Source organism: Globicephala melas, chromosome 5, assembly GCF_963455315.2.
Source record: "Globicephala melas chromosome 5, mGloMel1.2, whole genome shotgun sequence".
Taxonomy (NCBI): domain Eukaryota; kingdom Metazoa; phylum Chordata; class Mammalia; order Artiodactyla; family Delphinidae; genus Globicephala; species Globicephala melas.
The window spans coordinates 70,939,836-70,964,435 of NC_083318.1; the positions used below are offsets into that span (position 1 = coordinate 70,939,836).

Consider the following 24,600-nt stretch of genomic DNA (forward strand, 5'->3'; position numbering starts at 1 on the left):
TTAGCACTCAAAGCAGGAAAATAAAAAAGAAAGCCAACTGCCTTCTGTGAAACAAAAATAACCCCAATGGTAAAAACTAACTTTACTGCATGCTTAAATTATATTTGCAGAAAAATAAACTTTGAAATCACTACTTTGCAGGGAAAAAAACCCACGATTTATTTTTGAGGGTAGTCATGTGGAGCTCTCACAAGTTGTGGTTGAAACCTAATACTGGGAGATACATGAGGACATCAGAGTTTCTAAGGAAATACCTGACAGAAAGACACTGCTGGAACTCTTTTCAGGATAAAGAGAAGACATGAAAAGTTTTCCCTGTTAAATCAGGCTAGAACTTCAAAAAAATTAAAGGCACAGGGAGTAGGATATTTGAGGAGGAGTTCTACTTTATAAGCATTTCATGTAGTATATGACAATTTAAAGTCTTTCATTTTTATACTCTATAGCTAAGCATTTCCAAAGCTCTCAACCTTAAAAAATAAATGGCATGTAGTTACGAAAGGAAAAATATATCTAATATTGATGAAATCCAAAGACATCTTCCTCTTTTAGAAACGTAACACTTAGCAGACTAGAAAACTAATCCGCACATACCTCCCTCCCTCTTCCAAACCCACTCTTCTTTGCCATAAAATCAAGACAATCAGGGCTTCTTCCCTGGTGGTGCAGTGGTTGGGAGTCTGCCTGCCGATGCAGGAGACGCGAGTTCGTGCCCCGGTCTGGGAGGATCCCACATGCGGCGGAGCGGCTGGGCCCGTGAGCCATGGCCGCTGGGCCTGTGCGTCCGGAGCCTGTGCTCCGCAACAGGGGGGACCGCAACAGTGAGAGGCCCGCGTAACGCAAAAAAAAAAAAAAAAAAAACTCAAGACAATCACAAGACTATGCTAAGAAGAAATATATGGGTGAAAAATAACAATAATAATAGGTACAATTAATGTTGTCTTTTCAAGGATGTTTTAAATGAGGATTATTTCTAAATAATATGAAAAACAATACACTTGGGAACACTTAAATTGAATAATACTCTATGGCTTCAGTCTATACAGCCAAAGAGAATTGAAAGTCTAATCAAGAATTTAGTGAATTTAGGGCTTCCCTGGTGGCACAGTGGTTAGGAATCCACCTGCCAATGCAGGGGACATGGGTTCGAGCCCTGGTCTGGGGAGATCCCACATGCCGCGGAGCAACTAAGCCCTGGCGCCACAACTACTGAGACTGCGCTCTGGAGCCCGCGAGCCACAACTACTGAGCCTGCACATCTAGAGCCCGTGCTCCGCAACAAGAGAAGCCACCGCAGTGAGAAGCCCGCGCACCACAACGAAGAGTAGCCCCTGCTCGCCGCAACTAGAGAAAGCCTGTGTGCAGCAACGAAGACCCGATGCAGCCAAAAATAAATTAATTAAAAATAATAATAATAAACAAAATTTAAAAAAGAATTTAGTGAATTTAGACTACTGTTTACAACTTGGATAATTATGACCGAATATATATATTTCTTTTTTCTTTTTTCTTTTTTTTTTTAAACTGCCAACTGTCCACAACTATCTGGAAAATTCATCTGGTACAATGATCTAGTATTAACTAGGCATGTGCTTTTCCCTGGGAGAGTTCACAATTCAGCTGAGAAGACAAAAAACTTACATGAATTACTTAGCACATTAGAGAAAAACGACACTGCTTGGGAAAAGAGGTTGCGATGACTTCAAAGGTTCTGTTTAGAAAAGGGAAGGAGGCCTGTGGAAGCACAGACGGAGGAATGAGCATTGCAGATATTCCCACTGGCCAAACTTTTGTTCTTAATGGTACCCAGTAGGTCCAGCTGAGTAAGTGTTTTCTAACCATCTATCGTTCTCTGTCCTCCTTCAGAATGACTCCTGTACCTGCTCCACTGTAGCAAGTGCCAGCACTGGTATTTTCTGGATTCCCAATGCATAGCTGCCATCATGAGAGTATAGAGCTTTGCTTTTTCTGGGCAGATAAGACGGTGTGGAAACAACACTCTTCCTACTTCAGCGGAAGCTGACTCTTGTCACCATTCCTCTGTGTATAAGCAGAAAGTCATGCTGATGTTGTCAGGCTACTGAGATAGAAAGCTGGAAGGTCACACTGCATTAAGGAAGCCTGAAGAATGACTCAACTGGTTAAACAGGGTTGGAAAGTTGTGATCGTCCACGAGGAGCAGGGTAGGTCAGTCATCTCTGCTCAGCCCAGCCAGAAACAGGAACTTGGTGCACACTCCAAGAAAGGCATGAGCTTTGAAATGGGAAGAGAGGATGCTGCTGGAAAGGCAACTACGTGATAAACGCCTCCAGAAGGAAATAACAATAATTTCCACTGGGGCCACATGGCCACCAATGACACCAGGCCCACCGTTCAGCCTAAAACATTAGACTTACAGAAGCTGAGCTTCACGGAAGAGTAAAACGTTCAGAGGCCAAGGTGACAGAATGAGTCCTCCCAGACAAGGTGAATTTGAGAAGTGGGAACCAGGGCTCTACGACCAGCAAGCTATATAGCAACAGGCTAGGGCTGGAGAGAGGTTCTGCCTCCCAAGACCACTGTAATGAATTGGTAGTGGATGCTTAGAGTGGTATAGAAAGGAATCGGGAGCCCCAACTCCACTGGGTAAAGGCAGGGAAAATGGCAGCAAACTGCCATGGCTGAACCACACTAGTCTCTCAGCAGAGGTTGGTTAAGAAAGCTATACTCCAGGCACTAAGGAGTAGTAATGAACAAAATGAAACAAAACTCTACTTTCTCTCCCTCCTGAAAGCCCAATAAAATGACAGTAAAGGGATAAACCCACAAGGATGGGGAGAATGAAAGAAGAGACAACAGTAAAAACATTTAGGTGGGGTGAGGGGAAGCCAAGAAACAACCTGATTTATACCATGGAATCTCAAAATGCTAAATAATTAAAGGCAATTGGATCCTCTGTGGGAAGTGGGGGGACGGGGGCTGATCTAAAATAAAATAAAAATGGAAAGCCTCCTTGGAAAGTACCTGGATCTCCCAGGTCCCTCCAGCCACTCTGAGCAGTTAGGTGATGGCCCCTTCTCTACCCCAGCAAAAACACCTGGAGTTTCTTCCCTACCCCTCCCTGAGAGGAATTACATGAACATATAACTACCCCAGAGAGGGTGAAAAAGAGAAAGTCTCTGGATTGGAGTATGTCAGGCACAGCCCAGGTGTTTTACTGGAAATACTGTGGAGAGGTTATATGAACATGCAGATGCTGAGACATTCAGCCTTCTTCTCCACCTCATTCCCAGATCACTGGCAGCCAGGCTCTTCCCACCACCCAGGAAAAAGACTGGAAGAGCTTTTTCTGAGGACTCTCACCAGCCCAAGAGGTACTAACATCAAAATTTCCCCAAATAAAAGACTCAGCCAAATCACCCAACAGTTAAGTTCCCAGCCAACAAGCTTTTTAATCCCCCACTCAGATGTGAGTAGACAGCCTAGGGTATCAGAAATACAAGGAAAGCCTCTAACATGAAATGTAGACACCTAAACAAATAAACAGACAATAGCAACTTGGGGAAACTGAGTCTATGAAGGAAGGAAAAAACTTTCCAGGTAACAAAATATCTAGTATCCAGCCCAAAATATCTAGAATCTGAACAATAAGTTTCTGAAAGAGACGTCACAAAATAGAGAGGAAGAAATTATCAATGAGATAACGCAAGAAAATTTCCCAAACTGAAAGATGTAGATTTCTGGATTGAAAGAACCCAGCACAATTGATGAAAAGAAATCCATACCACAGCACACATCATGAAAACTCCAAGATTGTGGAGGCCAAGAGAAAATTCTACAAACTTCCACAAAGGACACAGCAGGTTTGTAACCTGTAGACAGGCTACAGGCAATCAGAACAATTCTGAATTTCTCAACAGCAACACCACAAGCTAGAAGGTGATGGAACAACGCCTTCAAATTTTCCATCCTGGAAGTCTACACTCAGACGAACGATCAATTGTTGTGGAAAAAAGATATTTTCAGGCACTTACTGAAAAATGAGGGACTTCCCTGGTGATCCAGTGGTTAAGAATCCATCTTCCAATTCAGAGGACGCAGGTTTGATCCTTGGTCAGGGAACTAAGGTCCCACATGCCACAGGGCAACTAAGCCCACAAGACACAGCTAGAGAGCCCACGTGCTGCAAACTACAGAGCCTACACACTCTGGAGCCCACGCATCACAACTAGAGAAGCCCAAGCTCCACAACTAGAGAGAAACCCACGTGCCGCAACGAAAAATCCCACGTGCCACAACTAAGACCCGATGCAGCAATAAATAAATAAATAAAAACAAGGATGATTTTTTAAAAAATGAATAGACAAAATATGAATAGATAAAATAAACAGGAAGGAAAGCAGACATCCTGTGCATCCTTTACCAGAAAATTCCTTCAGAATGGGGCTATACCAAAAAAAAAAGGAGTCTACAAGAAAGAGAAAGGCATGTACTACAGGTAACAGGAGATCCAATACAGAGAGAAATGATGGGGATCCCCCCCCAGGATGACAAAGGGAAGTCCTCAGGGTGACATCTGTGCACCATGTGTAGAGGGCAACCAGTCCAGACTCGAGCAAGCCAGGAGGCTCAGGGACAGTTTCTTTGGGGAAAATGGAATTGACAGAATACCTGACTCATCTGAGGTAAGAATTAGAAAACTGGTCAAAAGGTTTGGGTTGAATTAATGATGAGTACATAAAAAACTAAGGCAGTGAACAAACAAAGCAATTACTGACTCCGAGAAAAAGAAAAAGTTGTGCTTGGCTTGACTATGAATGTTAATCTAACCAAAATTACTGTTTAACTATTGCAAGGATGGGAAAATAGGGAAGCTGTGGTTAGGCTGGGGGTTAGAAGAAGAAAGAGAGCCAAGTCATCATCTTCCACAGCAGGAAGTCAACAGATAATGCTTCAAACTGAAAAATTACAAGTATCACTTACAAGCAATAAATACCAAAATAACCAACTCGAAGAATCACAAGTGTTTGTTTCTGGAGAGGGAAGTGCAACTTGGATGAAAGGTTTAAAACTAAAAAAAGAAAAAAAGAACAAAACAAAAATCATATTGACTTCTATGCCTTTTTTTTTTTTTTGCTTTTGCTTTGTTTCCCTAATAACAATTTGGGAAAATTCCATCCTTGTTTTCCCTAAACAAACAAACAAAAAAAAGTCAGGGACTTCCCAGGTGGTCCAGTGGTAAAGAATCCACCTTCCAATGCAGGGGACTGGAGGTCGATCCCTGGTCAGGGAACTAAGATCCCACATGCCGCGGGACAACTAAGCCCACATGCCACAACTACTGAGCTCGTGTGCCGCAAGCTACACAGCCCACGTGCTCTGGAACCCACATGCCACAACTACAGAGCCCAAGCGCCCTGGAGCTTGCGCACAACTAGAGAGAAGCCCACACGCCGCAAGGAAGATCCCGCATGCCACAACTAAGACCCGATGCAACCAAAAATAAATAAATAATAATATAAAAAGAAAAGAAAATGTCATTTTCTACATCTACACCATGTAGCTGTGATCATCTGAGCTCTGAGCTGTCAAATATAGTGGGAAAGTTAATAGTTATAATCCAATCCAAGGAAGGACAGGTTGAGCTAGGGCAGAGATGCAAAGGCAAGCCCAGGTGGAGGCAAGTTTGGAGGTGAAGCCAACTACTAAGCTTCTCTCTTCTGGGGTTCTTTTTAACAAAGCTATTCTCACGGCATAATCACCTGGGACAGGGTAATTTTAGAACTGGCAGTGACCATGGACCAATTTCACTCCTTTCTAACAGACTCCAATGCCCAATTTATGACCCTAGTACAACCAAGGCAGCTAGCCTCCACAGCAGTTGATCTGGGTTCAACTTCAGTTACTCCACTTTGCCTGTGTAGACTGGATAATAGGAGAGCACAGTAAGGGCTCTGAAGCAAGTGACACTGTCATCAACAGATACTTAGCTGAGCATCTGTGCACCAGGCTGAGGATCAACAGCCCTATCAACTCTGTGGACCAAGTCTCCCTGCCCTGAACAATAAGACGATTCTCCCTAGGAGGGGGATCCCATGAAGGGGTGGAGTGGGGTGAAAACCAAGGAGCTGGAAGAGCTGGGCTGGGGAAGGGAGGCACCAACCAGGTCAACCTGGAGGAACCTGTAGACAGAGGTGTGCCTGGAGGCCCAAGGCCTAGGATGCCAGCACTCTGCATACACAGAGGAAGGCAGAGAGACCAGCAATTCTTCCCCAAAAGCAAAAAGTGGCCAGACACTACCCACAACCCCAGCAGCCATGCTGTCGAGGGTCAACTTAGGGAGCAAAGGCTGCCATTCTCTGAGCTTCACTCTGACTTGATAAAACACAGCCCCTGCCCTTGAGTAACCAGCTGCTGAGAAAACAAGATGAATTTTTTTTTAATTTTTTATTTATTTTTGGCTGTGTTGGGTCTTCGTTGCTGCGCGCGGGCTTTCTCTAGTTGCGGCGAGCGGGGCTACTCTTTGTTGTAGTGCGCAGGCTTCTCATTGCGGTGGCTTCTCTAGTTGCAGTGCACGGGCTCTAGGCACATGGGCTTCAGTAGATGTAGCACGTGGGCTCAGTAGTTGTGGCTCACAGGCTCTAGAGCGCAGGCTCAGTAGTTGTGGCGCACAGGTTTGGTTGCTCCGCAGCATGTGGGATCCTCCCAGACCAGGGCTCGAACCCGTGTCCCCTGCATTGGCAGGTGGATTCTTAACCACTGCACCACCAGGGAAGTCCCAAGATGATTATCTTCATACAGAATAAGTAGGTAAACAGGTTGACAGTGCTAAAGCATATATTAATATTCTATATTTTTTCCTATCTGTAAAGGTGTGAAAATTCTAGTTCAAGGACCCACGTGTGGTGGAGCACTGCACTGATCCGCATGTGTTTGCAACACTTGCCCTATACAGTTCTACAAACCAAAATGTACACAACCTCCAGGAAGAATCCAGATCATTAACATAAACACAATGCAGTAAGCGCCTAGAGCTGACAAGAGAATATATGGATCAGATTAATTGGAGTATTGGGAAAGTATAAGTTTTTCCTAAACAATGAAAATGTACCTAAACCAAAAAAATATTTTCAAATACATAGTGAGAATATTATACACACTTTTCTTTTCTCCATATAAATCATGACACTCCATACTACATGTGATTCTCGCCAGCTGAGCTACCAGCATCACAAACCAACCTGCTAAATCCTAAACTTATTTGGGAAACCCACTGGTTTGTTGGGGCTGTTTTCTCCTCTCCAGCTCTTCAGGGGAGAATCATCTAGAAGCAAGTAAATTCTCAGAATTTCCTAAGAGGAAAAAATGGGCCCTCACTGAAAAAACACAGGGTATATGCTCAAAACACTTAACTATTTTGGATAAGCTTCAAACCCACTTGGCCACCAGTCATCTGTTGTTCCAACTTAACATTGAGATCTACCCTTCGAATCAAATCTTCCTGTTTCCAAAGAATGGCAATAGATGAAATTGTTTCCGAACCTGATACACAGCAACGTGTTATTCTTCCATGAAAACAAAACCAAAAAATCAAATCAAAAGGAAATTTAGGATCCAAGGGAAAGCGCACACCCCCAAGGCAAGGCCCTAGTTTTCCCAACACATGTATTCACCGAATCCCTGTTATCAAGATTCAAACACAATTTCCTAGATTAAAAATGTGAGGCTGGTGGGGCGAGACGCTCACACACGTGCAACTGTGGAAAATCTCTGTAGATGCTGCCAACTTTCAATCAAGACTGCGCCGCCGCCCAAGCAGAGAGGAGGAATCAACTTCCCGCGGGGCAGCTGGGATGAGCCCAACGCTTAACTTGCTGCGGGGCGGCCCGCGTCCAGGGACCCAAGAGGAAAAGGGACGGGTGCTCCTCGGGAAAGGCCGGCGTCGGAGCCCGGGAGGCGGAGAGGCGGCGGCGGGACGCGCACCTGTCCCTTCGTGGTCCGCAGAGGACAGGTCCTCACCTGGCGTGGCGCGCCCTCACTCACGGCGGCGCGGAAAGAAAATCCTTCCTGGTTCCACGAGGGTCCGTCTCTGGGCTTGTGGAAGCCTCCTCTCGCCGCGCGCATCCTCGTCCCCACCCGTCCCCTCCCAGAGTGACGCAGTCCCGGGGCCGCCCCGCCGGCCCGCGGCGCCCTTACCTGGCTGGAGCGCGCCGGATGCGCCGAGTCCGGGAGACGCCGACACCGGCCGGCGCCGCTGAGTCCTGAGCCTGGCGTCCCGGCCCCGCCCCCACTCGTCCCGCCCCGCGCGGCCCAGAGATCGCCAGGCCCCCGATGGCTCCGCCCACACACACCGAGGCCGGCGGCTACAGGTTCGCACGGGTTTGCTGCGGTTCTGAGACTGGAGGCCCGAGTGGGCCGGATGGGCCTCCCGGCTACCCCGACCCAGTCGAGGTTTCGGGCAAGTCGCGGGAACGTCCCTGGTGTTCCTGGACGCCGTGCTGGGCCTCCTCCTTCACCCCTCACCCCAGAGAACTGACCCGCGACGTCACGGACACCCCCAGCCCGTGAGAACCCGAGCAGTGCCACCTGTGGGTGACCGGGGACTCTTGTCGCAATTAGGGACCGCACCTCCCCTTCCGCTAAATGGTGGCGAACCAGGTGGGTGACGCGGTGCGGTGGAGCGAAGCAACGAGTTTTACCAAAAGAGTAAGTCTTTTTACTGCCAAACCTGAAGCAGCAGAGCATATCTGATACACTTACGGGTCACGTGCCCTCCCTAGTCCTGTAGTAACATTTTCTTCATTCACTGTAGGGTAGAAAATTGCCCTTAGGTAACTTACTGTATCCCAGGAACTCTTTCAAGTACATTACCCGTATGAACATTTCTATGAAGTATATGTTATCAGAATTTCCCATTTTTATGGAGGGTGAAAGTGAGGCACAGAGAAAAACAACCTGCCTAGTGTCACCCAACTAATAAATATAAAAGCTAGAATTCAAATCCCCGTAGTCAGCCTCCTGATTTTGAGCTCTAAACCAGGGGTCCCCCACCCCCCACCCCCACCCCCACCCCCCGGCTGCAGACTAGTACCGGCCTGTGGCTGTTAGGAACGGGGCTGAACAGCAGAAGGTGAGCGACGGGCCAGCTAGCAAAGCTTCAGATGCCGCTCCCCTTCGCCCACCGCCTGAGCCATCGCTGGCTTTGCCGCCTGAACCGTTCCCCCCATGGCTCGCGTTACTGCCTGAACCATCCCTCCTCACCCCTCCACCTCTCTACGCCCACCCTCCACCCCCCGAAAAACTGTCTTCCATGAAACCGGCCCCTGGTGCCAAAAAGGTTGGGGACCACTGCTCTAAACTACTGCTCTCCTGACTTACAAAATTTGAGTGTCCACCGTGTCCCATGAACTGTTAAAAGCCCGGGCTCTGCCCTCAAGGAGCTTTTAGTCTAGTTCAGGGAGAAGGACAATCAGTCATCACTAAGCAAGTAAAAAATGAAGCCATTACACATGTGAGAAGTGTCCTGACTAAAATCAAGTAGGTGATGGTGTTGCGAGTAATGCGGATGGGGAGGCCACAGATCTAGTTGTCCTGGAGGCTTCTCGGAGGAGGTGACAGTGGAGCTGGGAACTGAATGATAGGCCAGGCAGTCAGCCTGAAGATGAAGCAAAGGGAAAGGCACATGAAATAATCATCATCCTACTTCATGCTTGTTGGAGACCTAAAAACATGCCTTCCTATATTATCTCTCTTTTGATCATACAATAACACTGAGAAGTCTGACAAGATTCCATTTTACAGGAAAAAAAAAATCTAATGATTAATTATTTGCCTTAAGTCATACTACTCCTTAGGAAAAGGATTGGGAGGGGAGGGGAAGGATGGGAAGAGCACACAGGTGTGAACCAGGGCTTTCTGATTCCAAATCCTCTTTCACCCAGGTGATGATGATGACCTGTCTCAGGAAGAATCTAGTAAAGTTTTTCTTTTGTGATCTTGCCTCCTCCCAGCCCCAGTCTCTTCTGCCTCCTGTTGACTAATTAACATAATTTCCCCCAGGGCAGGTGTTCTTTGAGGGAGCAGATGTCAGGAACCTTCTGAAAGGATGCAAAACGTGTGTGTAGAGAAAAAGTTATAGTTAAATAATTATGGTAATAAAGTTGGCTTTCTCCCAAGAAAAATGCTCACACATATATATATATGCATAATGGAGAGGACTTATAATTTTCATCAAATGGTCTGACCCAAAAAGCGTAAAAGTCACTGAAGATTTTAACTGACACTGTGGTGATTAAAAGAACTAGTTTCCAACTCACTTTGCCTGGGCTAGCTAGGCAACTGCGGAGGCTCATATTTCTGACTTAATGGAAATGAGGCTCTCAAAGTTTATAAAGGTTGATTGAAAGGGAAGCAAATCCAGATCCTCATGTAAGTCCTTCATAAAGTTTAAAATTAAAAGAGAAGAGAATGTCTTTATTGTCACTCTTAGTTCTCAAGAAAACCAGAGACTGATCTGTAAACAAAACATCTAGATCAACGTAACTCTTTCTTTTTCTTATTGGAGTATAATTGCTATACAATGGTGTGTTAGTTTCTGCTTCACAACAAAATGAATCAGTTATATATATACATATGTTCCCATATCTCTTCCCGCTTGTGTCTCCCTCCCTCCCACCCTCCCTATCCCACCCCTCTAGGTGGTCACAAAGCACGAGCTGATCTCCCTGTGCTATGTGGCTGCTTCCCACTAGCTATCTACATTACGTTTGGTAGTGTATATATGTCCATGCCTCTCTCTCTCGCTTTGTCACAGCTTACCCTTCCCCCTCCCCATATCCTCAAGTCCATTCTCTAGTAAGTCTGTGTCTTTATTCCTGTTTTACCCCTAGGTTCTTCATGACATTTTTTTTTCCTTAAATTCCATATATATGTGTTAGCATACGGTATTTGTCTCTCTCTTTCTGACTTACTTCACTCTGTATTACAGACTCTAAGTCTATCCACCTCATTACAAATAGCTCAATTTCGTTTCTTTTTATGGCTGAGTAATATTCCATTGTATATATGTGCCACATCTTCTTTATAACTCTTTATCGGTGATAATTGAGGTCGTTTCCATAACGTTATACTGTTTTCTGAAGAAAGCATTCTTTATATTACCAATCAAACAGTGTAAGTAGGTGGTTAACGCCTGTGTATGATCCCCAGAGCATGTAGTAAAGAGTACTTGTATTGGTTTTCAGCAGAGTGTTGTTAGAGACAGTGTCAGAGAGAGAGACTGTAAGAGAGCTTCAGCTACATGGATGAAAAGGTGTAAAACTGAACTTAGGATGTGGTAGGCTAAAAAAAATTTAATATGTACCGTTTCTTATGTGAAACGGACAATAGCTTTACTAGAAAACAGAATACAAAGTTAGGCTTATGTAACTCGAACTTTTAGGTTGAGCCTCTTCAAAAGAAGGAATGTGATGGTGGACCTAAGAAGATTTCTCCCTCTTCCTCCAAGAAGATGATTCAAACAATACTATTACTGCCTTCTTCATTTTAATAAAATTGAGATACAGAAAAAAGGCATTTGTGACTTCTTAAAGACAGGGATTCCCTTCTTACCGAATATCCACACGGTTTCTATAAAATTTGTATGTTTAGGTGAGCAATGTCAGGTTGACATAATTTTAGTTCCTTGAGAAAAGAAAATGCCTTTTTTTTTTTAACTTGGAAATAGATTCCACGTTGTGCCTAAGAAAACATACAGCATCAACATGGAAAGTTTGTAAATAATGTGGTGTTTTGTATTTGGAGCTTCTCCCACTCTTTTTTGTACATCTCTGGCTCCCTTTTGTAACTTTCTTCCTACCTATAGACAGGCACATCCTAGGTGAATAGTAATTGTCTGTTGAATGAATGAGTGATGACAACAATGATGTTAACAATGCAGACCTTATCTGTCGTGTATAGAGAGTCTATTGCTACATGAAGATTACTTCGTTGTGGTGGTATGATATGTCTGCCTCTCCTTCCATGATGTACTGAAAGTAGTTGCTTCCTTGGAACTAAATAAAGGAAGGAAAGAGTTTTAAATGTGGGACACAAAATCAAAAATTATACTCCTGGGAATTGTTGCTAGGTAAATCATTCAAAAGAAAGAATTAGCATCATATACAAAGTATGTGTATAAGATCATGACTCATAATAATAAAATAATTAAATGTCCAATGCTAGAGAAATGTTTAAGCAAAATACATCAATGGTATGAAATGTCAGGCTGTCATTAAAAATAGTATCTATGGGGCTTCCCTGGTGGCGCAGTGGTTGAGAGTCCGCCTGCCGATGCAGGGGACACAGGTTCGTGCCCCGGTCCGGGAAGATTCCACATGCGGCGGAGCGCCTGGGCCCGTGAGCCATAGCCACTGAGCCTGCGCATCCGGAGCCTGTGCTCAGCAATGGGAGAGGCCGCAACAGTGAGAGGCCCGCGTGCCGCAAAAAAAAAAAAAAAAAAATAGTATCTATGTTAATAAATAGAAATGTGGAGGAAAACTTATGAACATTAAATGAAAACAAATAGAACACAGTGCTTTACATATCCTATGATTGCAACTAAATACAAATTATGTGGGAAGAAAATTGCTGGGTTGAAAATAAGAATTATAGACAGTTATTCAGGGGGTTCCTATGTGCCAGACTGTTTTAAGTGCATTGGATTAATTCACCTAATTCTCACAACAACTGCATGAGGTACAATAGCTTTAATAGAAAACTGCGTGCTGTTCTTCTTCTCATTTTACAGATGAGAGAACTGAGGCAGAGGTCTAAGTAATTTACCCAAAGTCACACGGCCAGGATGTGAATATAAAGTAGTATGGCTCTAGAGTTTGCAGCCTTAGCCATGCAAAGCTGCCAGGGAAAATAACATTTGAATCGTGGATCATTTTTTTTTTAACTTCCTTGTATAATGTTTTAATGTTAATTTAACAGTGAGTAAAAACGTATTAAATTACAGAGTCAGAAAAAAAGGCACAGAAGTAAAACCAGATTATACTTAGAAGAGACAGATAAAAAGGTAAGATGAAAAAAATACTGAGTGAAACCATCTGGGTTTGGCCAGTTTATGTTTTGGATTAGAATCCAAATCGTGTTTCAAATGGGTCCAACATATCAACAAATTCATAGTTTATAAGGATTGAGATAAAATGAGCTATGTCACATAGAATGTTATATTCAGTATTATTAGTATGACTGAAAGTATATTCTGGCCTGGTGCCTTTTACTTACTGTTTCTTCTACCTAGAATGATCTATCCCTGGAACTTTTTGAAGCTGCCTTCTTCTCAATGGTGGCCGTTATGCAAATGTGACCATCACTGCATTAGCAGGAAGCTGAGAAAACATTGGTGAACAATCCCAACAAAACTCCCTGTTATGGTGGAACTTACATTCTGGTGGAAAAGTCAGTCATTTAAAAATGGATTGAGTAAAGTATAAAAACATTTTAAACAAGAGATTTTCATCATAAGTCACTATTTAGGACAATTATAAATGGGGGAGAGTAAGATATGGAAAGGGAGCTAAATTTTCTATGCTTCCCTCAAACTGGTAAAATGATGACATCAGTAGAAATTATGTAGATGTAATGTAAAACCTAGAGCAACCACTTAAAAAAGCTATAAAAAAAAAAAGAAACACACAAAAACACCCTATATAAACTGAAATAGAATTCTAAAAAATATCCCTCAACTGTTCATGGAGCATGTACTGAGATAATCATATCCTAGGCCATAAAACAAACCACAACAAATTTAAAATAATTGAAATCACACAGTGTATGTTCTCAGATCACAATAAAATCAAACCGGAAATCAGTAAGAAAGATTTCCAGCAAAACTCTCAAACCCCTGGAAAATAAACAACTTACTTGTAAATAATCCATAGATCAAAGAGGAAGTCTTAAGGGAACACAAAAAATATTCTGAATGGAATAAAAACAAAAATACAACATATCAAAATTTGTGCACACAGCCAAATAGTGTTGAGAGAAAATTTTATAGCAGTAAATGCACACATTGGAAAAGAGGAAAAGTCTCAAATCAAAAATCTAAGCTCCCACTGCCAAGAACCTAGAAAAAGAGCAATATAAATCCAAACAGAAGGAAGGAAATAAAGATAAAAGCAGAAATCAATGTAATTCAAAACAGAAAAACAATGGAGAAAATCAATGAAAGATCTGGTTCTTTGAAAAGGTCAATAAAATTGTCAAACACCTAGCAAGGCTGTCAAAGATAAAAAGAGAGAAAACCCAAGTTACCAGTAACAGGAATGAACCGGGGACTATAATTAAAGACCATTCAGACATCAAAAAGGTAATAAAGGAGTACTACAAACAACTCTGCACACAAAAATTTGACAATTCAGATGAGATAGACCAATTCCTTAAAAAGTACTGATTGGGAATTCCCTGGCAGTCCAGGGGTTAGGACTTGGTGCTTTCCCTGCTGGGGCCCAGGTTCCATTCCTGGTTGGGGAACTAAGATCCCATGAGGCAAAAAAAAAAAAAAAAAAAAATTAGCAAAAAGAATTTAGTAATACAAAAAAGGAATTATACACTATGATCAAGTGAAGTTTATTCCAGGAATGCAAGACTGGTTTGACATTTTAAAAAGAAAAACAAGAACTTTTGCACTGTGGAAAATATTTGGCAGTTCCTCAGAAGTTAAACATAGAATTACTATATGACCCAGCAATTCCACTTCTAGGTGTATACCCAAAAGAACTGAGAACAGGTACTAAAACAAATACTTGTCCACAAATGTTCATAGCACCATTATTTGAATAGCTATAAAGTGGAAACCACCCAAATGTCCTTTAGCTGATGAATGGATTATCAAAATGTATTATATCCATACAATGGAATACTATACTGTTAAAAGGAATGAATTACTGATACATGTTACAACATGGATGAACTTTGAAAACATTACACTAAGTGAAAGAAGCCAGACACAAAAGGCTACATGTTGTATTCATTTCATTTATATGAAATGTCCAGCATAGGAAAATCCATAGGGATAGAAAAGTAGATTACTGGTTGCCAAAGGTTGGAGATGGGGAGGAAATTTAGGACTAACTGCTAATATGTACAGGGTTTCTTTTGGAGGGGATGGAAATGTTGTGGAATTAGGTAGTAATGATGGTTACACAACATAGTGAATACAATAAAAAAAATCACTGAAGTATGCACTTTACAATGGAGAATTTTATGTTATATGAATATATATCTCAATTAAATAAAACTTTTTTCTTTCTGAAAGACCCTGTTAAGAGGATGAAAAGACAAGTTACAGACTGGAAGTAAATATCTGCAAACTGCATATCTAACAGAGACTAATATTTAGACTATATAAAGAGCTCTCATAACTTAACAGTAAATAAACAATGCAATTAGAAAATGGGCAAGAGACATAAAAAGACATTTCACCAAAGAGCATATACAAATAGAAAATAAGCTCATGAAAAAATCTTCAAGATTATTAAATATTTGATAAATGCAAATTCAGATCACAATGAGATATCAGAATGACTAAAATAAAACAGCGACATCAAATGTAGGTGAGAATGTGGAGAAATTTGATCACTCTTACATTGCTGGTGGGAATGTAAAATGGTACAGCTACTCAGGAAAATGGTTGGGCACGTTCTTAAAAAAACTAAACATGTAACTATCATATGACCCAGAAATTACACTTAGACATTTGTGCCAGAGAAATGAAAACTTAAGTTCACACAAAAGCCTGTCCCCAAAGTTTATAGTAGCTTTCTTCATAATATTCAAAATGGGGGAAGACCCATATGTCCTTCAACAGGTGAATAGTTAAACAAACTGTAGTGTAACATAGGAATACTACTCAGCAACAAAAAATAAATAAAACAGTTGATTGAATGGCTGAACAAATCTCCAGCAAATTATGCTAAGTGAAAAAAAGCCAATAAAAATGGTTATGTACCATATGATTCCATTTATATAATATTCTAGAAATAAAATTATAGAAACAGAGAACAGATTAATGGTTACTGGGTGTTCATACAGGGGTGGTGGCAGAACAAAGTGGGTACACCTGTAAGAGGGCAATGTGAGGGAGCCTTATGGAGATGTAAATGTGTGTCTTGACCGTATCAATATCAGTATCCTAGCTGTGATACTGTACTATAATTTTGCAAGATGTTACCTTTGGGGGAAACTAGGAAATATGAGAACTCTCTGTATTTTTTTCTTCCACTTGCATTTGAATCTATAATTATCTCAAAGTTGAAAGTTTAACTAAAATTTTAATTAACAGCTGATAATGACAATAGCCCCCAATTTTTGAATACTTAATGCTAAATATGAAATCTAAGCACATGATTCTTTTAATCCTCCCAACAACCCTATGATACAGGCACAGTCTGAGGATCAGAGAACAGATAAGTAACTTGCCTAAGGTTACGTAGTTAATTGGTAGGGCTATGATTCAAATTCAGGAGGCCTGGCTCCAGAGCCTACAATCTTAACTTCGGTGCTGAAAACCAGTCAATTCCACATACTCAGGCTTCTCAGCTTTATAAATCTGTATCAATGTTCCTGCTCTGCAACAGTTGCCTGAGAATCAGTAGCTGCTGCCCCTCTAGGCAGGGCATTGTTATACATTTGTCAAAGTGTCCACTACTCTGTCTTCAGTGGAGTCTATTTTATTATTCCCAGTTCACTTCATCCATTGATGTTACCCACCAGGTCCCGTAGACATTAACGTTTTTAGACCCTGGCATACATTACCTTGTGTGTCAAGCTGCGCATCATGACCAAAAAGAACAAAAATCATAAAACATTACCTTGCGCCTGCAAAATGAAAAACTCATGGAGAAAAAAATTATTAAGACTACATTGATCGGAGATTGGCTCAAGACAGCAGAGTAGAAGGACGTGCGCTCACTCCCTTGCAAGAGCACCGGAATCACAACTAACTGCTGAACAATCATCGACAGGAAGACACTGGAACTCACCAAAAAAGATACCCCACATCCAAAGACAAAGGAGAAGCCACAGTGAGATGGTAGGAGGGGAGCAATCACAATAAAAGCAAATCCCATAACTGCTGGGTGGGTGAGTCACAAACTGGAGAAGACTTATACCACAGAAGTTCACCCACTGGAGTGAAGGTTCTGAGCCACAAATCAGGCTTCCCAACCTGGGGGTCTGGCAATGGGAGGAGGAATTCCTAGAGAATCAGACTTTAAAGGCTAGCAGGATTTGATTGCAGGACTTCAGCAGGACTGGGGGAAACAGAGACTCCACTTTTGGAGGGCACACACAAAGTAGTGTGTGCATCCGGAACCAGGGGAAGGAGGAGTGACCCCATAGGATACTGAACCAGACCTACCTGCTGGTGTTGGAGGGTCTCCTGCAGAGGCGGGGGTTGGCTGTGGCTCACCATGGGGACAAGGACACTGGCAGCAGAAGCTCTAGGAAGTACTCCTTGGCGTCTGCCCTCAGAGAGTCCACCATTAGCCCCACCAAAGAGCTGGGTAGGCTCCAGTGTTGGGTTGCGTCAGGCCAGACAACCAACAGGGAGGGAACCCAGCCCTACCCATCAGCAGACAAGCTGATTAACGTTTTACTGAGCTCTGCCCACCAGAGCAACACCCAGCTCTATCTACCACCAGTCTCTCCCATCAGGAAACTTGCACAAGCCTCTTAGATAGCCTCATCTACCAGAAAGCAGACAGCAGAAACAAGAAGAACTACAATCCTGCAGGCTGTGGAACAAAAACCACATTCGCAGAAAGATAGACAAGATGAAAAGGCAGAGGGCTATGTACCAGATGAAGGAACAAGATAAGACCCCAGAAAAACAACTAAATGAAGTGGAGATAGGCAACCTTCCAGAAAAAGAATTCAGAATAATGATAGTGAAGATGATCAAGGACCTTGGAAAAAGAATGGAGGCAAAGATCGAGAAGATGCAAGAAATGTTTAACAAAGACCTAGAAGAATTAAGGAACAAACAAACAGAGATGAACAATACAATAACTGAAATGAAAAATACACTAGAAGGAATCAATAGCAGAATAACTGAGGCAGAAGAACAGATAAGTGACCTGGAAGACACAATGGTGGCATTCACTGCCGTAGAACAGAATAAAGAAAAAAGAATGAAAAGAATGAAGACAGCCTAAGAGACCTCTGGGACTACATTAAATGCAACAACATTCACATTATAGGGGTCCCAGAAGGAGAAAACAGAGAGAAAGGACCCAAGAAAATATTTGAAGAGATTGTAGTCGAAAACGTCCCTAACATGGGAAAGGAAATAGCCGCCCAAGACCAGGAAGTGCAGAGAGTCCCAGGCAGGATGAACCCAAGGAGAATCACGCTGAGACATATAGTAATCAAATTGACAAAAATTAAAGACAAAAATTATTGAAAGCAACAAGGGAAAAATGACAAATAACATACAAGGGAACTCCCATAAGGTTAACAGCTGATTTCTCAGCAGAAAGTCTACAAGCCAGAAAGGAGTGGCATGATATATTTAAAGTGATGAAAGGGAAGAACCTACAACCAAGATTACTCTACACAGCAAGGATCTCATTCAGATTTGACGGAGAAATCAAAAGCTTATAGACAAGCAAAAGTTAAGAGAATTCAGCACCACCAAACCAGCTGTACAACAAATGCTAAAGGAACTTCTCTAAGTGGGAAACACAAGAGAAGAAAAGGACCTACAAAAACAAACCCATAACAGTTAAGAAAATGGTCATAGGAACATACATATCGATAATTACCTGAAACATGAATGGATTAAATGCTGCAACTAAAAGAAAGACACAGGCTCACTGAATGGATACAAAAACAAGACCCATATATATGCTGTCTACAAGAGACCCACTTCAGATCTAGGGACACATACAGACTAAAAGTGAGGGGATGGAAAAATATATTCCATGCAAATGGAAATCAAAAGAAAGCTGGAGTAGCAATCCTCATATCAGATAAAATAGACTTTAAAATAAAGAATGTTACAAGAGACAAGGAAGGACACTACATAATGATCAAGGGATCAATCCAAGAAGAAGATACAACAATTATAAATATATATGCACCCAGCATTGGAGCACCTCAACACATCAGGCAACTGCTAACAGCTATAAAAGAGGAAATCAACAGTAACACTATAATATGGGGGGGAGGGGCTTTAACACCTCACACCAATGGACAGATCATCCAAACAAAATTAATAAGGAAACACAAGCTTTAAATGACACAATAGAACAGATAGATTTAATTGATATTTATAAGACATTCCATCCAAAAACAGCAGATTACACTTTCTTCTCAAGTGCGCACGGAACATTCTCCAGGATACATCTCAGGTCACAATCAAGCCTCAGTAAATTGAAATCATATCAAGCATCTTTTCCAACCACAATGCTATGAGATTAGAAATCAACTACGGGGGAAAAAAACATAAGAAACACAAACACATGGAGGCTAAACAATACATTACTAAATAACCAAGAGATCACTGAAGAAATCAAAGAGGAAATCAAAAAATACTTAGAGACAAATGCCAACGAAAACACAACGATCCAAAATGTATACAATGCAGCAAAAGCAGTTCTAAGAGGGAAGTTTATAGCAATACAAGCCTACCTCAAGAAACAAGAAAAATCTCAAATAATTAACCTTACACCTAAAGGAAGTAGAGAAAGAAGAACAAACAACACCCAACGTTAGTAGAAGAAAAGAAATCATAAAGATCACAGCAGAAATAAATGAAATAGGAGCAAAGATCAATAAAACTAAAACCTGGTTCTTTGAGAAGATAAACAAAATTGATAAACATTTAAGAAGACTCATCAAGAAAAAGAGGGAGAGGACTCAAATCAATAAAATTAGAAATGAAAAAGGAGAAGTTACAATGGACGACTCAGAAATACAAAACGTCCTAAGAGACTACTACAAGCAACTCTATACCTGTAAAGTGGACAACCTGGAAGAAATGGACAAATTCTTAGAAAGGTATAACCTTCCAAGACTGAACCAGGAAGAAATAGAAATATGAACAGACAAATCACAAGTAATGAAATTGAAACTGCGATTAAAAATCTTCCAACAAACAAAATTCCAGGACCAGATGGCTTCACAGGTAAATTCTATCAAACATTTAGAAAAGAGCTAACACCCATACTTCTCAAACTGTTCCAAAAAACTGCAGGGGAAGGAACACTCCCAAACTCATTCTATAAGGCCACCATCACCCTGATACCAAAACCAGACAAAGATACTACAAAAAAAGAAAATTACAGACCAATATCACTGATGAATATAGATGCAAAAATCCTCAACAAGGAGCTTCGCTGGTGGCACAGTGGTTGAGAGTCCGCCTGCCGATGCAGGGGACATGGGTTCGTGCCCTGGTCCGGGAAGATCCCACGTGCCGCGGAGCGGCTGGGCCCGTGAGCCATGGCCACTGAGCCTGCGCGTCCTGACCTGTGTGCCGCAACAGGAGAGGCCACAACAGTGAGAGGCCTGCGTACCGCAAAAAAAAAAAAAAAAAAAATGGGCAGAAGACCTAAATAGACATTTCTCCAAAGAAGACATACAGAAGGCCAAGAAGCACATGAAAAGCTGTTCAGCATCACTAATTATTAGAGAAATGCAAATCAAAACTACAATGAGGTGCCACCTCACACCAGTTTAGAATGGGCATCATCAGGAAATCTACAAACAACAAATGCTGGAGAGGGTGTGGAGAAAAGGGAACCCTCTTGCATTGTTGGTGGGAATGTAAATTGATAAAGCCACTATGGAGAACAATATGGAGGTTCCTTAAAAAAAATCGAATTACCACATGACGCAGCAATCCCACTACTGGGCATATACCCAGAGAAAACCATAATTCAAAAAGACACATGCACCCCAATGTTCATTGCAGCACTATTTGCAATAGGCAGGTCATGGAAGCAACTTAAATGCCCATCGACAGATGAATGGATAAGGAGGATGTGGTATGTATATACAATGGAATATTAGCCATAAAATGGAATGAAATTGAGTCATTTGTACAGACGTAGATGGATCTAGAGACTGTCATACAGAGTGAAGTAAATCAGAAAGAGAAAAACAAATATCGTATATTAACACATTACGTGGAACCTAGAAAAATGGTAGAGATGAACCAGTTTTCAGGACAGAAATAGAGACACAGATGTAGAGAACAAACATATGGGCACCAAGTGGGAAAGTGGCGGGGGGGTGGGGGTGGGGGTGGGGTTGTGATGAATTGGGAGATTGGGATTGACATGTATACACTAATATGTATAAAATGGATAACTAATAAGAACCTGCTGTATAAAAAAAAATAAATTTCAAAACATGAAAAAGACTACATTGATCTAAACGTAACAAAGTAGAACCATTAAAATTAATATGAAGTCTGAATTGTAAGATATTTTAAGGCAACTATAATAAAGCAAATGCCAATAAGTACTGCTAATATTACAGCATATGAAGTATTCCTTTAGGCCAGTTCTACTCATACTGTTAATTACTTAGTTCTTCCCTTTTCCAAACTACCTACTGTTACTCTTCTTTCCCTGCCTTACCCCACCATAGTAGCTGTCAGTGTCCCTCATATATCCTACCTGTTCCTCAGATACACAAGGTCATCCTCAGGCAGCTTCTGCCTGAAAGCTTTCTCTTATAGGGAACAGGCCAGAAATGCCAGAAGAGTTAACATCCCCAGGGAACTGCCACCAGCCATTGACAGATGAGGACTAGAGGATAAATACCCCAGTTTCCCTGCCCTTGGGTAGGACAACTCTGAGGCATATTCTAGTGGATTGAGGGCCAGTTGCCTTCAGAGATAACCTGTTCACTGATACACCCTTCATTCATTTCTTTCCTTTCTTTGATTCCAAGTAAACCATTTGCAATAAAATCTTTGTCTTAGGTCTGATGAGCACCCACCCTAGCCTAAGACACCCATCCCAGGAAAGAAAGACCCAGCATGTTGTCTTTATCTTTTTTTTTTTCAGTATGCGGGCCTCTCACTGTTGTGGCCTCTCCTGTTGCGGAGCACAGGCTCCGAACACGCAGGCTCAGCGGCCATGGCTCACGGGCCCAGCCACTCCGCGGCATGTGGGATCTTCCCGGACCGGGGCACGAACCCACATCCCCTGAATCGGCAGGCGGACTCTCAACCACTGCGCCACCAGGGAAGCCCCTGTCTTTATCTTTTTTTAATCAAAAAATTAACATTTATTGGCACCACCTTCTTTTTACTTTTGAAAGAATTAAGACAAATGGAAGGATTTGGAGAATAATCATTTTTTACTTTCCAATTAAATAATTTTATATTAAAAGGACATATTCAAGATATAAAAGAAATCACCAGCATGTTCTCTTTTTTTTCCTTTTTGGCCACACCATGCAGCATGCAGAACTTCCCCAGCCAGGGATTGAGCCCATGCCCCCTGCAGTGGAAGCACAGAGTCTTTACCACTGGACCACCAGGGAAGTCTCCAGCATGTTGTCCTTAAAAATATAGCCTTGGGACTTCCCCAGTGGCGCAGTGGTTAAGAATCCGCCTGCCAGTACAGGGGACACGGGTTCAAGCCCTGGTCCGGGAAGATCCCACATGGTCCGGGAAGATCCCACATGCCACGGAGCAACTAAGCCCCTGCGCCACAACTACTGAGCCTGCGCTCTAGAGCCCTCAAGCCACATAGACTGAGCCCACATGCCACAGCTACTAAAGCCCGCACACCTAGAGCCTGTGCTCCTCAACAGAGAAGCCACTGCAAGGAGAAGCCTGTGCACCTCAACGAAGAGTAGTCCCCGCTCTCCACAACTAGAGAAAGCCCGCGCGCAGCAACGAAGAGCCAACGCAGCCAAAAATAAATAAAGTAAATAAATTTATTTTTTTAAAAAAGAACTTCTTAAATAAATATATATATATATATATATATATATATATAGCCTCACCCAGGAGGAAAGTAAAGATTGGCTGTGTTTCCAGTCCATTGAAAAGGATTAACCTGGTTGGTTTTAGATGGAGAGATAAGGTCTAGTTTTTGACTTGAGAAGGGAAAAGGTGAGAGCAGAAGCATCTGAAATCCCAACTTGGTATTGTTTCTTCCTCACCTCTGAATTCATCCAAGTTTGAATTTCCAGTAAGTTTGCACTAATGAATTTGTTCTCTACTCTGGTGGTCCAGTTAACTCCTCCAAGGGCAACTATTGTGGACTGATAGTTGTACCAACCCCCCACCCATCCCGACCCTTGCCAGATTCATAGTTTTAAGCCCTAATCCCCAATGTGATTGTATTTGGAGTTAGGGCCTTTAGGAGCTAATTAAAGTTAAATGAGGTCATAAGGGTGGGCCCTAATCTAATAGGACTGGTGTCCATATAAGAAGAGGAGGACACACCAGGTGTGCCTGTGCACAGAGAAAAGGCCAGGTAAGAACACAGCAAGAAGGTGGCCTTGTGCAAGCCAAGGAGACGGACCTCAGGAGAAACCAGACCTGTCCACACCTTGATCTTAGACTTCTAGCCTCCAAAACTCTGAGAAAATAAATTTCTGTTATTTAAGCCACCCTGTCTTGGATTTTTTTATGGCAGTTGAGGCAAACTAATACAGCAACCCTCAACAAGTGGGGACAATATCTGATGTACCTATGAATTTTTCCACCTCCAGTCCTTTGAGCAGACAATTCTGGAAGGCACTTAGCATGCTGCTCAGAAGGTTTTAGCCAAATCAAAGCCCTGTTGCCCAAAGCATTGACCTCCAAAACACACCTCATATTGGCTTTTCCTCCTTCTCTGCTTCAATCTCCCCACTATATTACTCTTGTTTTCTGCGGTCACTCTATACTGCCTATGTAGAAGTGCTTATCACAGCTCTGCTTTTGGGGGAACCCAAGCTAAGACAGGACCTGCCCCCAGTCTCAAAGTGGGATCTGGTTCTAGGAATGGCAGCTATCAGAGCCCCATTCATGTACTGCACTCTTTACCTCCAGGTAAATTCAGGAATGCACTAAGCAAAGGCCTACTTCATTCACCGCAGTCTTGAGCTCACCAGAGTATCAATGATCAGCACCTACAGAAGAAACAATGGAAGTGAAGTCAACAACCATCCTAGGACTAAGTTTGGGCCTCTTCCCACAGTTCCTCGGACAGTATAAGCCTGTGATTCTTGTATGATTCCGGGGGGGGGGGGGAGGGGAGAAAAGGGGATTGAATAATAACTGAGATTTGATTTCCTGACAGATGAATAGATGAGGGGTCAACGCTGATGACGTTTGGTTTAGAAAAATAAGGACTATATGTTTTACACCCTGGTGTTAAGAACTCATTAATAGCTGCAACTGGTAGTGTTAGAAACAGATCAAGGCGTGTTCCACATCATCTTCCATCGGTACCCACCCAGAGGTGCTCAGCCAAATCAATTCCAAATTAAGGAGATTATGTACTACATGTATTTATAAAATGGAAGAAACATTTTTGCCCCTTCTGTTCTCTTTTCCCCCAGGAATAATTTAAATACAAAAGAAATAAAGACGTTACAAAGAACTCCCTTTTCCTGTGC

The 24,600-nt window shown here is 42.3% G+C and overlaps 1 protein-coding gene across 1 annotated transcript in view; it reads right to left on the minus strand.

Moving 5' to 3' along the window:
- Nucleotides 1–8,252, minus strand: part of TEC (tec protein tyrosine kinase) — a 141,482-nt gene extending 133,230 nt beyond the window's left edge. Inside the window, exon 1 of the mRNA XM_030880465.3 lies at nucleotides 8,176–8,252. The gene's annotated coding sequence lies outside the window, so the exon portion shown is untranslated. The remainder of the gene's footprint in view (nucleotides 1–8,175) is intronic.
- Between the last annotated feature and the right edge of the window lie 16,348 nt (nucleotides 8,253–24,600).